We start from the raw sequence: 14,751 nt of genomic DNA on the forward strand, positions 1-14,751 counted from the left end.
AAAAAAAAAAAAAAAAAAAGAAAAAAGGCAAATCCTGGCACATGTTGTAACATGAGTCTACCTTGAGGACATCATGCTAAGTGAAATAAGCCAGTCGCCAAAGGAAAAATGCTTGCTATATGATTCCACTTACATGAGGTACTTACGGTCATCAAATTCATAGCGACAGAAAGTAGAATGGCGGTTGCCACGTGCCGGGAGACCGGGAGAAGGGGAGTTACTGTCTAATGGGTACGGAGTTTCAGCTTTGCAAGATGAAAAGAGTTCTGGAGATGGATAGTGGTGATGGTTGCACAACTATTAGCATGTACTTACTGACCCTGAACACTTAAAAATGGTTAAGACAGTAAATTTTATGTTACATGTATTTTTCCACAATTAAAAAAAAACATTTAAGCTGGGAGGCCAAGGCGGGAGGATCACACTTGAGCTCAGGAGTTCGAGACCACCCTGAGCAAGAGCAAGACCCCGTTTCTACCAAAATACAAAAAGTTAGCTGGCTGTGGTGGTGCACGCCTGTAGTCTCAGCTACTTGGGAGGCTGAGGCAGGAGGATCACTTGAGCGCAGGAGTTCGAGGTCTCCGTGAGCTACAGTGATTCCACTGCACTCTACCCAGGGCAACAGAATGAGACTCTGTCTCGAAAAAAAAAAAAAAATTTAAGAGCATTAAGAAAACAAATATTGGCAGCCCCTTGGTTGACATCAGTCTTTCTGTAGAAGCAGCTGTATGCAGAGCCTTTCTGATCAAATCGTTTTTCTCCGTGATCCACTTCTCCACAGTCAGCAAAGAGAGGTGCACAGAGAAGATCTCGTCATGAGGATGACACCAGTAAAAACGCAAGTTCCTGCTAATCAAGGCCCCACTGAGCAAGGCACTAAGCGGAGCTCCTTACTTCATCTCATCTAATCCTCATTAAAGCTCTGCAACGTCAACATCATCTGCACTTTGCAGATGAGAAAACTGATGTTCAACAGACCCAGGCAAACAGCTGAAAACCATTAGCACTAATCGGAGCGAGCAGTAAGGCAGACGGACGTGCAATACACGAGAAGTAATCAATACTTGCTTAGCGCTAACAATAACCAATTTGAAATTGTTTTTGAAGAAATCCCATTCTCGACAACAACCAAAACTACAAAATCCTGGAAACGGGTTGTAAAAATCTACTGAAGAACTATTACTATGCGTAGTAAAGGGATTAGGACGAGAGAGTGAGAAAGTTCACTTTTAATCTGGCATATCTCCACATGGTTTGAATTTTGATAACAATCATTTTTGTAACAACGAAAAAACTTAACCATCAGGCATGCACATCTCTTGTATAAATTCATTTTCTATGCAGCAAACCCCTCCCTACAGTCGAGTTTCTCTAACAGTATAATAACAAACATTTGGAAAGCACTCTCGTCGCATACCTTGCTTCGCTTGGCCCTTTCGCATGATCTGCCCAGGTGAGCAATCGACACAGTAACACTGATAATAATGCCCAGCATTGTGCTAATAAGCACTTTATTTAATCCTCAAACCACCGTCTGAGGTTATTATATTACAAATGAGGACATTGATGTTCAGAGATGTTAAGAATCTTTCCCTAGGTCACACAGCTAGTAAGTGATGCAGCTGCGATTCAAAGCCAGGTCTACAGACTCTGCAGTTCCTTCTATTACATCGTGGCTCAGAGAGACATGGTGAAAGAAATGACAAATGCCAATGCACGGTGAAGGGGGAAATAGAAAAACTATAAAAATCAAAAATGAATTCAGAAGCACATAAATCTAGGCAAATGACCCTATTCTCCTCCCTGGAACTGAGTAAGTCCCTGCATTACAATGATTGATGCCATTTACTCAGCATCTACGCAGTGCTGAACCTGAGGGCTTCATGTATGATTTTTCTTACTCGATGTGTGATCTTAATCAAGTCTCCTGACTTCCCCTACTCCCAATTTTGTCCTGTAAAATGAGATGACAATGCCTTCTCTTAGGGCTGCTGAGATGAAGCATGAATAGCACTCAGCACAGAGAGGTGGAGGAATCAAGACTGTTGCAACAACTATGATTATGATCAAGGTCGGAAAACATCCTATTCAGCCCTTCCTAGGAGCCAGGCAGCCTTCCCAGAAGCACCCTGCCCGCCCTCGCTGGCTGCCTCTCCTCCGCAGCGCCAGCCATCCCCCAGCCACCACGCACCATCACGGGCAAAGGGGCAGGTGTCATGCTTAGGGCACAGTCCAAACAGGCAAAAATCATTTAAACAAAATTCCTTTTCATTTTTTTTAACTTGAGCCTCTCCAAAAATATTAAAAGGGATCCAATCCATAAACTTCAGGGATATTTCTCATATCCCCCTTTCTCACCACCCCAATTTCTCCACAGTCCCTCAGGAGATGCCTCCTCCGAAGGCTCTTGCTTGACCCCAGCCCTTTGAGCTTTCTCTTTCTCTCCCACCCCAAACCTGATCGAACAGAAAACCGTCTGGCCTCTGCCTCCAAACTGGGTCCCGAATCCAGCCAGTCCTGACCCTCCCTGCTCCCACGGAGGTCCACCTGCTCTCAGCCAGACTCCAGCAGGAGCTCCCACCCCTGCTCTGGAGTAGATGCTGGGATACGCCACCCAGTCCACCCTTCACACCAAGGCACTCACTTCCCCAGCTGCCAGAAGTGTCACCTGCTGATGGCTCTCAGACGAGTCCCTCCCAGGAATTGTCCTCAAAGAAGGCTGCCTGGCCTTCTCTCACAATAATTCCATCCCATCACATAAATGAATTCTCGGTGATCTCCCTTTTAACAGAAGCCTACCTTATAAGTGAAGACTGCCACCAATTTAAGTGCCCAAATTTACTTATATTAAAATCATATTTCTGCCTAGCGAAAAAAAGAAAGAAAAAGAAAAGAAATAATGCCCTTGGCCCAAACAAAGTAAGGCCTTCTCCAGGTAAACCTAAAGATCAAATGAGACCATGGAGATGGGAAGAGCTTCGTCCAGTCAGTGCCTGGCGCACAGTGAGTGCTTTATGAAAGGCAGACTCAGCTATTTTTTTTAAATTTCTTATGAATGCTCCTCAGTGCTAACCCAAGGAGAGACAAAATATGAGACAGGTTGATGCCAAAGGTGGTTGGGTTTAGTCTTTGATATTAGGTGAAATTTATTTTATTTTCCAATTTTCTACAATAAATTATTGGTTATATGATAATTACAATTTAAATTGCATAAATATGTATTTACCTAAGAAGAAGAAGGAATACAATGAGGGTACCATAAATTGGAGTAAAATATCTAGTAAATTAGATATAATTATAGAAAATACATATGAATTCATATGAACATGTAAAAAATTCTTATGAATATAAGAAAAAAATTCATTAACCAAGAAGTAACAGTACTCAAGTCAACACACACTTGAGTCAGGAATAAAAGATTCCATTAATGGAAATTATTATGAAAGAATTTTCTAATAGAGAAAATGGTGCATTTTATGCATCAATTTTTTTTTTCAAAGGCAGAAATAGGAAGCAAATTTAAATTGGGTCAGATTAGTTAACTTTTTCTATAAGGAGAAAATCATTTACCCAATCTAGGTGATTTATTTGATCCTACCAGGGTCTGACTTCTCTAGCTCTTTGGAAACTTTTCAAACTTAATGGTCACTTCTTCCTTTGAAGGGTGAGGTACACCAACTCTTGCACATACTTAAAGAGATTAATTTTTAAGCTCTCTCCTCTGATATAAAATGTACACCATGTCCTCTCCTCCTTTCACATTCAGTTCCCACTGGAGCAAACCGGGCATGAAAAGTTTGAAGGAGTTTCAGCTATTATTAAGGGAGGAATATTGTATGTGGCTGCAGATCAGCTGAAGAAATGGGTCAGAGGGATTTAAAACTAAGCCCATCCATTAATTGTTTTCTATATGTCAAACACTCTACATCCATGAGCTCATTTAAATCTCATAACAACCCTAAGTAAGTAATGCTGCAATCCTTCTTGTACATTTTAGGGCACTAAACCTTCGAGAAGTGAGGTAGCTAGTCCAAGATTACATGATGAGTAATAGCGGAACAAGGACTTGAACAAACACAGACTTCTGTTCAAAGCCTGTGCTCTTAGCCACTATCCTACACTCCATTCTAACCCCTCAGTGATACGACACAGGCGGAGATCTGCTGGGGCACACTGGGCATTGGCACCATTTCTCCCCTGAACTGCAGCAGACCCACTAACGACATGCATTTGCCCGCCACCTCATGGATGTGTCCTTGCTAACGCCTGGTCTGTTTCATACGTCTTCATACAATTTCATATATTGTGATAGCTTAATTTAAATATAATATTAAACATGTATACTGCCCAAACTCATTTCACTTGAACTGATGCTGAAAGAAGTATTAAACGAAGAGCCTGCATTACTTTACAAGCTCTCCTAGTGGTAACGACGACGTGAAGTTATTTTCAGTGTTCTGTGGGGCCAATACATCTGGGAAAATCTGCAACAGAGTTAACGTTTTGAAGCAGGAAAATAATATCAACTGGGAGAAAAGAGAGCAGAATTTAGGAAGGAAAAAAAAGTGTTTTCTTGATCCTTATCCCAAAATGAGTTTAGAGGAGAGAATCGGGGCATGCAGAAGTTATCCAAAAGTGCTATGTGAGAGCCCCAGTGATTGGCATGAAGACAGACAAACAAGCACCACCAACTCGCTCCTCCACCCCGCCCAGCCCAACTGGAGAGCCACGGCTCCTCGCCCTCCTTTCCAATGACAGCACCTCCTCCCGGCACACCCCGCTGCCCTGCAGACATCTCAGAGGCCTCTGTGAGCAGACTCTAAGCCTTGCTGTGGCAGCACTCAACCCTGAGAGACCTGGCTAAAGCACTTATCCAGAGAGGACAGGAAGTAGCAGTGACTGGAATGAAGACCCGGGTCTTCCCCGGACCCCAGTGCTCACAGTAAAAGAATAGTAACAGTGGTAATAATGAGCTAACATTTTGTGCACTTGCTGTGCGCTGAGTGCTGTTATACATATTTTACTCATGTTTTCATTTAATCCTCACAACTCCTCTATGAGGTCGAGGAAGTTCATGATAGAGGAAACTGAACAAAAACAAAACAAAAAGCGCTTTGCTGAGAGGTTAGGGGGAAAAATGTTGCACAAGAATTCACAGCTAAGAGGTAGAGCTTGGACACAAATACAGGACACTAGAGCTCTTTATTACGCTATTAAGTTTTTGGTAAGCTCGATTCGGTGGTGAAATACCAGGATGAGACTGATAACCTGTTGAAAGGATTATAGGAATATCAAGACAAGTCAGCTGCAATCCATCCTGTGCATTGCAGGGAGATGGTCAACAGCAGGAACATAATGTCAGCACCTCAGCTCATAAAAGGAACTGAACTCTATCAACTCCCCTCAGAGGACCAGCCCTGGGGAACTGACTCATACTAAGCCAGAATGCCAATTTATTAAGTTACAATGGGAACTAGAACTTGGAAGAAAACCAAAACAGCTGCTGCAGTTCAATTTACCTTCTTCCCAGATGGCAAAATTCACATGAGCAACCAAGTTGCCACCAGAAAGTTGGCTGGTCAACACTAAGGTACAGCACTAAGACAGTTTGATGCCTCAAGTCACAAAAACCTGAAACAATGGTAATATAAACACCAAGGCCAATCATGCTGGATTTCCTGGGATAATCCTATCTCCAGCACTCCTCTTACAGTCAGACCAAATGCTGTGAGTTAGTATTTCAAATATATATCATCTCTGCCAAGACAGTAAGTAGTATTTACTCTTTCTCATTTTCAAGGCTCTATATAGATCGCACCTTTCCAATAACATACTTACCTCAGAAATCACTATAATCTGTGGTTTCCTTATAATCATACTGCTTTTGAGAAAACACCCTTACCTGGTTGGATTCAAGAAGCCCACGTGTCTGTCAGACTTGGGAAGCAGTTTCCTCTTGTTATATACCACATTACAGAACAGTCCAGAACAGACCAGGCCTGGGTCATCCTCATCGTATTATGATGACTCCTTTACCTTCAATTTCAGATGCTGTTTTTTTTTGTGCCAAACTCTACACAACAAACACTTTCGGAATGACTAGAGACTTGACTTTGCTCGTCTGGGGAAAACGAGGGCATTAACCCAGACCTGGGGATGGGATGGAGGTTCCCAGGGTGTGAGCTGCACCTGAGGAAAAGGGGGAGGTCAAGCTTCACTCAGTAGCTATATTCTCACCTGGCTTATAGACTGAAATCTGGCAAAAGGGTTCTGCTGGTTTTTAAAAGTTTGCTAACCACTGATCTGGACTGGTCTTTCAAATATTAAATTAAGTTTTTGATTTTAAAAATTCACTTCTTCGACAAATATTTGGAAAGTGCCTTACTATGTGGCAAGACTCTGCTAGGTACAGTGGTTACAATAATGAACAATCTGTTAATAAATACAGACTGCCCTCAGGGGACCTACTATTTTTTGGTTTTTAAGAGATATAGATATATGTCCATGGGCAGAGTCACCAAAAAATTCTATTTTCTGTTTCCTCAAGTATTAAAATGAAAAGGCAAGATTCCTGACACTCTGCTGCCACACGTTTCCGCGGACACTAGCCCAAGTTTCCCTTCTCCTCTGCCCATTACTCAGAAGTCACAGGCTGAATGATACAATCAAAACCAGTTGTAAGTTGAAAAATCAAATTGGATTTTATTAAAGTATACATAAATTACCTTCATTTTTCTTTATTTCATCAGTATTGTGAAGTTAAGTGAAAATTAAGTAAAAAGCAGTAGTCATGGTACAGAGAAACGAAGGCTGAAAGGGAATCAGGGAAACCATATTCCAGTCCCGATCTGCCACTAACCAGTCTGGGAAAGGCCTTCGTGTCTTGTCCTCAGCTGTGGAATGAGGTGACTGAAGTACATGTAGTCTGGGGTCAACTACAGTTCTAAGATTTTGCTGTTGTAATTCTATTATTAGGAGTAAATGCTGAGGTTATCAATTGGGTACTCACAACGAAAAGGGAATAAACACTGAACTCAGGAATACTTTTAAGAAAGACAGGAGAAATATGGAAGTTTGCTTCTTAAAAAATGCATTGATGTTACTGCTTTATTCACACTAATTAGAATACATACACAAAAAATGTGTATCATGTCACTTTCAAAAAATTCCATGTTCCATGAGAGCTATGTAAACAATGTAAAATGTTTCTACTATAAAACAAAAGGAGAAAATCAGCATTCTCATGTAGTATTAGGAAAATATTTAGATAATTTGAATTTATGGTAAAACAAAGTGAAATATTACAGAGCAGTCTATTCATGAAGTAGCCTTACAGCCTAGAATCAATACATTTCCTATTTTCAAACACTTTGGTATATAAGTGAAATTAATACAAACCAAAAAAACAAAAAAAAGAAGGAAAAAACTCTACTTTGGTTATCACAGTAATTGGAACTTCAGCAACAAGGCAATTGCACAGCTACCTTGAATGAGAAAATGAAAGATCTCTCACTTGCTCCCCTCTCCTACTGGAGATGCACATGGCAGGAGAGCTCTTTGTAGGACTTTTGTAAAATAAGGTGCATTTCACTTCCTTCCGTAAGGAGCCTCTCGGCAATAGTTTAAAGGCTTTATAAAATCTCAGATTCGGCCTGAAATAAAAGTGATCTTGGTTACTTCCTCTTAACAAATACAAATGACCCTGCATTAAGGCAGCTCAGAACTACAATTCACATTTAAAGTAGAACATAAATTTCTTAAAAATCATATCACTATAGTTTCTCAAGAAGGCCACACTTGAATAAAAAGAACATATTGCATTAATAAAAAGAAAAATGCAAGTTTAATAGCCCATTGACAATGGTTTTTTAAGAAACAGAAATAACCATTTGCATGCTACAAATATTTCTTCATTGATATTACACATAACTTTAACAACTATACGACTAAACTGATCCGAGGAATTTTTCATTGCATCATTTTTATAACTCATTTTTCATCTATACTGTCCAAATGTGGTACTGATTTTTTTCATTGTCTTTTGGTTCTGTGTATTGTCTTAAATGAATCCCTACATCTGAGAATTATTTCTGAGCAACGGTCAACAAATCGCTTTTCTGTCATCCATCACAGGAGCAAACTGGGAAGGTCTTCTGAGGATTTTCCCAGCAATGTAAGTCATACTGGAACTTTCTGTGAAGACAAGAAAGTTTTAAAAAGAAAAAAAAAAGAATCCTCAGTAAACTTTACAAACTTGCAATCATAATACAATAATGCATTGTTGTCCCTTTCTGGAGTAAAAGAACACAAAGTTAAGTGCTCAACTTTACTAAACAAATACTGCTAGTCAGGCCCAGTAGCTCATGCCTGTGATCCTCGCACTCTGGGGTTGAAGTGGGAGGACTGCTTGAGCTCAGGAGTTCAAGACCAGCGTGAGCAACAGCGAGATCCTGTCTCTACTAAAAAATAGAAAAATTAGCCAGGTGTGGTGGCGCACGCCTGTAGTCCTCAGCTGGGAGGCTGAGATAAAAGGATCGCTTGAGCCCGGGAGTTTGAGGTTGCAGTGAGCTACAACTATGCCACCGCACTCTACCCAGGGTGACAGAGCGAGACTCTGTCTCCAAAACAAAACAAAACAAGACAAAACAAAAACTGCCAACCACCTCCAAGGAACACAGCCTATGAGCACAAGTCCTCAGGCCTTCCAAAGGGATGAGACTGAACACAGAGCATTCAGTAATATTAAGTAGCATGATAATATTCATAATAAAGTGAGTAAAGAAAGAAAGTAAAAGAAAATTTAAAGTTAGTTATCTGTCAGTTAATTTCAAGCTTTTTAAACAAAAATTCTAAAAAGGACAAAAAGGACATAAACATAAAACAATTATTCAGCAAAACTAATGCTTGAATGAACCACATAGAGAAGAACTGTTAATATTTTAAACGAATTATTTTATGATATTAGTATAGTATTAGGAACCCAAATTCTTGCCTAAATTTTACAGCCAAGCATAAGAAGAAATAAAAGAAAGAAATTACAGCGAACAAATTATTAGTATATGTGAAATAAAAGGTTCTAACTGAATCTTTCACATTAGGGAATAGCAAAATCCTAGTATTACTATTGTTTATGTTTTATTTGTTTTGCTTTGTTTTGTTAGGGAAGAAAGTATCAGGGGAACTTAATTTCAAAATTCATTTGGGATAATGAGAATTTGTACTGCCAGACATTAAAAAGCATAAAGTTACAATTATTAAAACACCATATTTCACCCAATCTAAGGCATCGCCACTTGTAAGATATACCATTGTTTTATGTACCATGAAAAACAAAGATGCCCAGGAAAGGGAGTCTCAAAGGAGACAGAGACCCTCACAAGAAGTGGGACATCAAATGGCTAACAGCCTTGATGAAGGGTAAAAGAAAACCACCCACCATGCAGAAGAGATGGCAAAGAAGCCTGCGCACCTCTTCCTGACAATGGCAAGAGAGAAAAATAATTCCTTGATATGTGAACTCATACTCCTACCCTACCCAACCTGCAAATTTTGTGCGCTGAATTCACACTACCAGCACAATCCAAGAAAACCTCAAGCACAGAAATTAACTTAAGCAGACTCAGGCTGGTAATCCCCGCCCCGCTCCACCTCCCAGTGACTGGCAGAAGAAAATACACGTCCTTTCATCCAGGCAACAGCTGATTTTAAGACACACTTCAAATTTGAAGACGATAAAATGCAAAAAATATGGGACTTAAAATCAATGAAATATAACAGACAGATAAATAAGAGAAAGCCTGGAAAACAAATATTAGGCATATCATAAAAATGTCAAACAATAGCAAAATATTTGGCATATGATAAAAACATCAAACCGATGACAAAAGGGTACATTATTCAATATATGGCACAAGCAAAAATGATTAACTACATAAGAAAAAAGTTAAATCTCTCTCTATACCATACTCTTCTAAATTACAAAGTCAAATAAAAAAACCTTTAAGAACTAAAAGAAACTAAATGTAAATATCTAAAAAAATAATCTTAAAAGACTGGCCTATATATTTTTAAAACATGCTTCCTCCCCTCAGAAACATCCAAAGCATATGCAAAAATAAAAGGCTAATGTCAAACTGGAAAATAAGAATTGCAATGACAAAAGGCTAACATCCTTATATACCATAATTAGAAATCAGTAAGAAACAAAAGTACCCTACCCCACACCTCCAGAAGAATGCACAAAGGTCAAGAATAGTCAATTGACAAAAATACAACCAGCCAGTTAAAATACACCAAAAGTGCTCAACTTCACTAGTAATAGAAATATAAATAAAAATGATGAAAGAAACAATTTCTGGCTATCAAATTGGCAAAATTTTAAGAAACAGTAAAACCCAAGGTTGGCAAGGGTGTTAAGAATACTGGCATTTATATATTGATGGTAGATATGAAAACTGGGCAACCTTTCTAGAATGCAATTAATTTAGCAAAAAGCAGGGATGAAAAAGGCTTTCAAAATGTGCAATATTCTTAGAGCTAATAGGAATTTATCCCAAGCAAACAGTCAAAGATGGACAAAAAGTATGTCAGTTATTTATAATGGTGAAAATCCGGAAAATCACCTACCACATGAGGGATAAATTAAGTATTTTAATAAATAAAAGAACTATAAAATGGAATGCAATGCAATGGAATGCAATGCAGCTATTAAAATATCATGTATCACTGAAACACTGTGCATACTAATAAAAGACTGGAATAACCTAAATGCCCATCAATAGGCGACTGGTTAAGCAAATTACGGCGTAACAGTCAACAGAACACATTGGAAAGAATGAGGCAGCTCTCAAGTTCTAATATATGTGCCTCTCGACTCAGTCTGAAATAATCTTCCCCAGATCGCCACCTGCTCACATGACACTACCAGTAAGGCAGCCATCTCACATAATGCAACTTGCTCCCATCCCAAATGCTCTCCTCTCCTCCTTACCCTTCTGCTCTGCATTTTCCTCTGGCACATAACTGCTTATGTACCGTCTACCTTCCTCAGAGGAAATAAGACCCTGGAGGGCAGGGACTTTGGTCCTCTGCTGTGAACCCAGCGCCTGAAACAGTACCCAGCAATCAGGTAAGGTGTTCACCATCACGAAATACTGGATCAATGGATAGATATGGAACAATGCTTAAATGGAATAAACCGGCTACAAAATAGCAAAGAGTATAAAACATACAGACTTAGAAGATTATAGGTGGCCTCCGCTGCTGCTTGTTTTTTCTGTATTTTCTCGGGTTCCTATAAGAGGCACTCTTACTTTATCGCTCTCCAGTACACAGCGCGTTTATTTCAGAGTGCAGCAGCACCCCAAGGTCCTGTCACACAGCCACGGCCTGCACTGCCCCAGCAATCCCACTCCAAGGCTCCATTCTCTGGCCACAGGCTCCCATCCTAACCCTCGCATCACTGACTGGGGACTCCCGCCCCTGCGATTCCCCAACCTCATCCTACTGCTGTCACCTACTTTTTTCACTCTCTATCACCCCTTAGCTCTCTTGCCTTTTTCTTCCCATCACCTTTGCCTGGGGCAAAACCCTGGCCCTGGTAAACCCAAGTATCTGCTTACTCTGAACCTCACCCAAGAGCAGAACATGGCCAGAGAAAAGTCAGGCAACTGTCCTAACTCAACTCACTTCAAACTTATGACCAAAATAGCAAATAGGCATTCAAGCCTGCAACACAGTCCTTCTACACTGTGCTGACAAATTCCCTTTCCCCACACTTGAGTATCATTCTGCTCCTCGCTCTCCTCAATCACCCACCAGCTCTCCGCTGGTGACCTTACTCTCAATGGACAACCTTCCTGCACACTTCAGAGAGAAAACTCAAGAAACAGAGAACCCCTCCCCTTCCGACCACTGATTCTACCACCCATCTGTATCCACATCCTTTGCCTTCCTCCAGAACAATGAAGGACACTTCCTCACTCCTATTCCTTTTTTTCCCCTTATTTTTATTTATTTTTTTCCAAAAAAAAGGGCCTCGCTATATGCCCAGGCTGGCCTCGAACTCCTGCATTCAAGCAACCCTCCCTCCTCAGCCTCCCAAGTAGCTGGGACTACAGGAACCACCACACCTGGCTCCATGTTCCTCTTAAGGCTAAGCTCTCCAGCTTACCCCGGCCCCTGCCCCATGAGCGCACGAAGATTTCCTCCAACAATTATCCCCTTTCACTCCTGCCTTAACAAGTTCTCCCCCAAATACAGGATCATTCGCACTGGCAAACATGCACCTTAGTATCACAAAATGCCCCCCTCTGCCTTATCTCTGTTATCTCTGATCCCTTACCTCTCTTCAACCACTCTGACCCCTGCCATGACATTACCACAGCTTTGGTCAAGATCACCAAAAATGCCCTATGTCTTCCTGAAGCCAATGGCAAGTTCTTGGTCCCCTCTTGCCTCACCCCTCAGCAGCATCTGCCACGGCTAGACACTCTTTCCCTGAAGCAATCTTCCCTCAGCTTCCCTGAGATCACCAAGTCCCTGGATTTTCCCTCACTTCACTGGCTCCTTCTCCCCCGCACCCCTTCTCTTCTCCACCTACACACTCCTTCTAGGTGATCTAAGCCAGTCTGTGGCTTCAAATGGCAAGCATATGCTGATGAGTCTAAAGCTCTGAGCTTTAGACCAGCATCACCTATTGACTTGATAAAACAAAACTGATTCCGCATCCCTCACACTCCCCAAAAAACCTGCCCCACAAACCTTCCCAGGAAAAGGTCACATCAAAATCCTGAGTCATACTTAACTCTTTTTTCTCTCACACCCCTCGATGACTTCATCGGCAAGTCATAAAAAACTCTACCTCCAAAACACATCTGCATTCCATCACCTCTCACCATCCCCACCACCAGAGCCCTAGCCAGAGTCGTCGCCAGCCTCTTAACTATAGTCCCTGCCTCCATCCTTGACCACTAGCAGTGTATCCTCCACCCAGAACCCAGAGCATCTTTCTAAAGGATAAACCAAATCCCGTCCCTCCTCTTCTTAAAAGCCTCTAACATCGTCACTACACTCAGGCCAGACCCCTCCTCCCCATCAGGTGCACCTACCCCTGACTCATCTCACTCCACTCTCCCCTTCGTTTATTACCCTCCAGCCAGGCGGGTCTGCATCCTGTCCCTCAGACACCACACGTCTGTCCACATCTCAGCAGCCCTGCAGCTGCTCTCCCTTCCGCCGGGAGTGTTCTTCCCCCGTGCCACCTCCTTCTCATCACTTAAATTTCAACTCAAATGGCATCAACTGAGCAAGACCTTTCCTGGAAGCAACCCCAGTCATTCCCACCACATCTTCCGATTTCATCTTCTCCGCAGACACTACCTATATTTGAAATTTACTTATGTATTAGACTACAGGTTTACTGTCGATCTCGTCCCAGTAGAATGAAAAGTTCCTTGAGGGTAAGAATGAAATCTTGTTCACCGCTTACCCCTAGCATGAAAACTGGTACCTGACACATAGCAAGTATTGGATAAATACTTGTCATCCAAATGAATGACTATAACTGAAAATCTGAACTGTGATAGATTCTGACGTTATACTCAGTTTATTTTAATATTATATCAGAAATGGTGAAAACTGATAAAACAATACACAGTATGATTAAGAAATGGTTTCTTAGAGCTTTCACTTACTCTGTTAACTAAGACTCCCTAATATACAGCATAAAAAACACTAAAGATGATCTCAATGTTCATTAACAGAACCTAGCTAAATAAGAAGGGATGTAACCATACAGTGAATTGTATACAACCACTAAAGAGAATGAAAAAGACCTACACACACTAATATGGAACGTTGTGCAAGCTGTCTGCCTGATTGAAAACATCAAGTTGCAAAAGAATACAATGAATGAAATGTCTTTGTTTTAAGAGATTTTAAAATGCATGCATATTTGCTTGGACATGCACAGAAAAACTTCTTTAAGGGAACTCTACTAAAATTGGTTACCTCTCTAAAATGAGAAGGTGGAGGCTGAAGGAATCTTCATTTATCATTTACCATTAGAAAAGCAAAAACACTAGGAACTACCTTTGATTTCAGTAATTTAAAGCTCAACATACTATATTTTACTCTTTCAAAGGCTTTACAATTTCTAACTTTTTAAAACACACACTGCCTATTTTTTAAAGTGATGCATGATCTAGTGAAGAAAAATAAGTACCTGGTGTCTCAGGAGGACACTCAGGAATACAGAGCCTAGCAGACTTACAGGTTGGCTTACACAGCACAGATTTAACCCCTTCTCTATTCCTTCCCTCTAGAAAGACTGGGAACACTTAAAACATCACTTTTACAAGCTTCCATACACACAGACTAGGGTGAAAGGCTGACATGTGACATGGGACATACGCCTAGTCAATACGTATGAATGAATTTTTAGAAATGCTTTTGCTTTGCTAATTAAAAGGGATAGATATGACCAATCCTACCCTCTCCCTGCCTTATTCATGTTGTGAATGTGAATATGATATCGAGAACTACAACAGAATCTTATAAGGCAGCAAGAGCCAACGTTCAAGTGGAAAGATGCAAGCAGTCTGGGTGTCTGCTGGTATCATTCAACAGAAAAACCCTTCCTGTTACAGAAGAAAAATAAACCCCTATTTGTTTAAAGTACTGTGAATTGGGTTCTGTCACCTATAGCCAAAGGAATTCCTAGCTGATATTCCTGGGAATCTGTTTTAAAAA

General features: G+C 40.8%; 1 protein-coding gene across 1 annotated transcript in view; it reads right to left on the reverse strand.

Annotated features, from left to right (window-relative positions):
• Positions 1-6,678: 6,678 nt before the first annotated feature.
• Positions 6,679-14,751, reverse strand: part of SEC23IP (SEC23 interacting protein) — a 72,447-nt gene continuing 64,374 nt past the window's right edge. The window contains exon 12 of the mRNA XM_012642385.1: positions 6,679-8,193. The gene's annotated coding sequence lies outside the window, so the exon portion shown is untranslated. The remainder of the gene's footprint in view (positions 8,194-14,751) is intronic.

The sequence above is a fragment of the Propithecus coquereli genome, unplaced genomic scaffold (assembly GCF_000956105.1).
Source record: "Propithecus coquereli isolate 6110/MARCELLA unplaced genomic scaffold, Pcoq_1.0 Scaffold179, whole genome shotgun sequence".
NCBI classification, from domain to species: domain Eukaryota; kingdom Metazoa; phylum Chordata; class Mammalia; order Primates; family Indriidae; genus Propithecus; species Propithecus coquereli.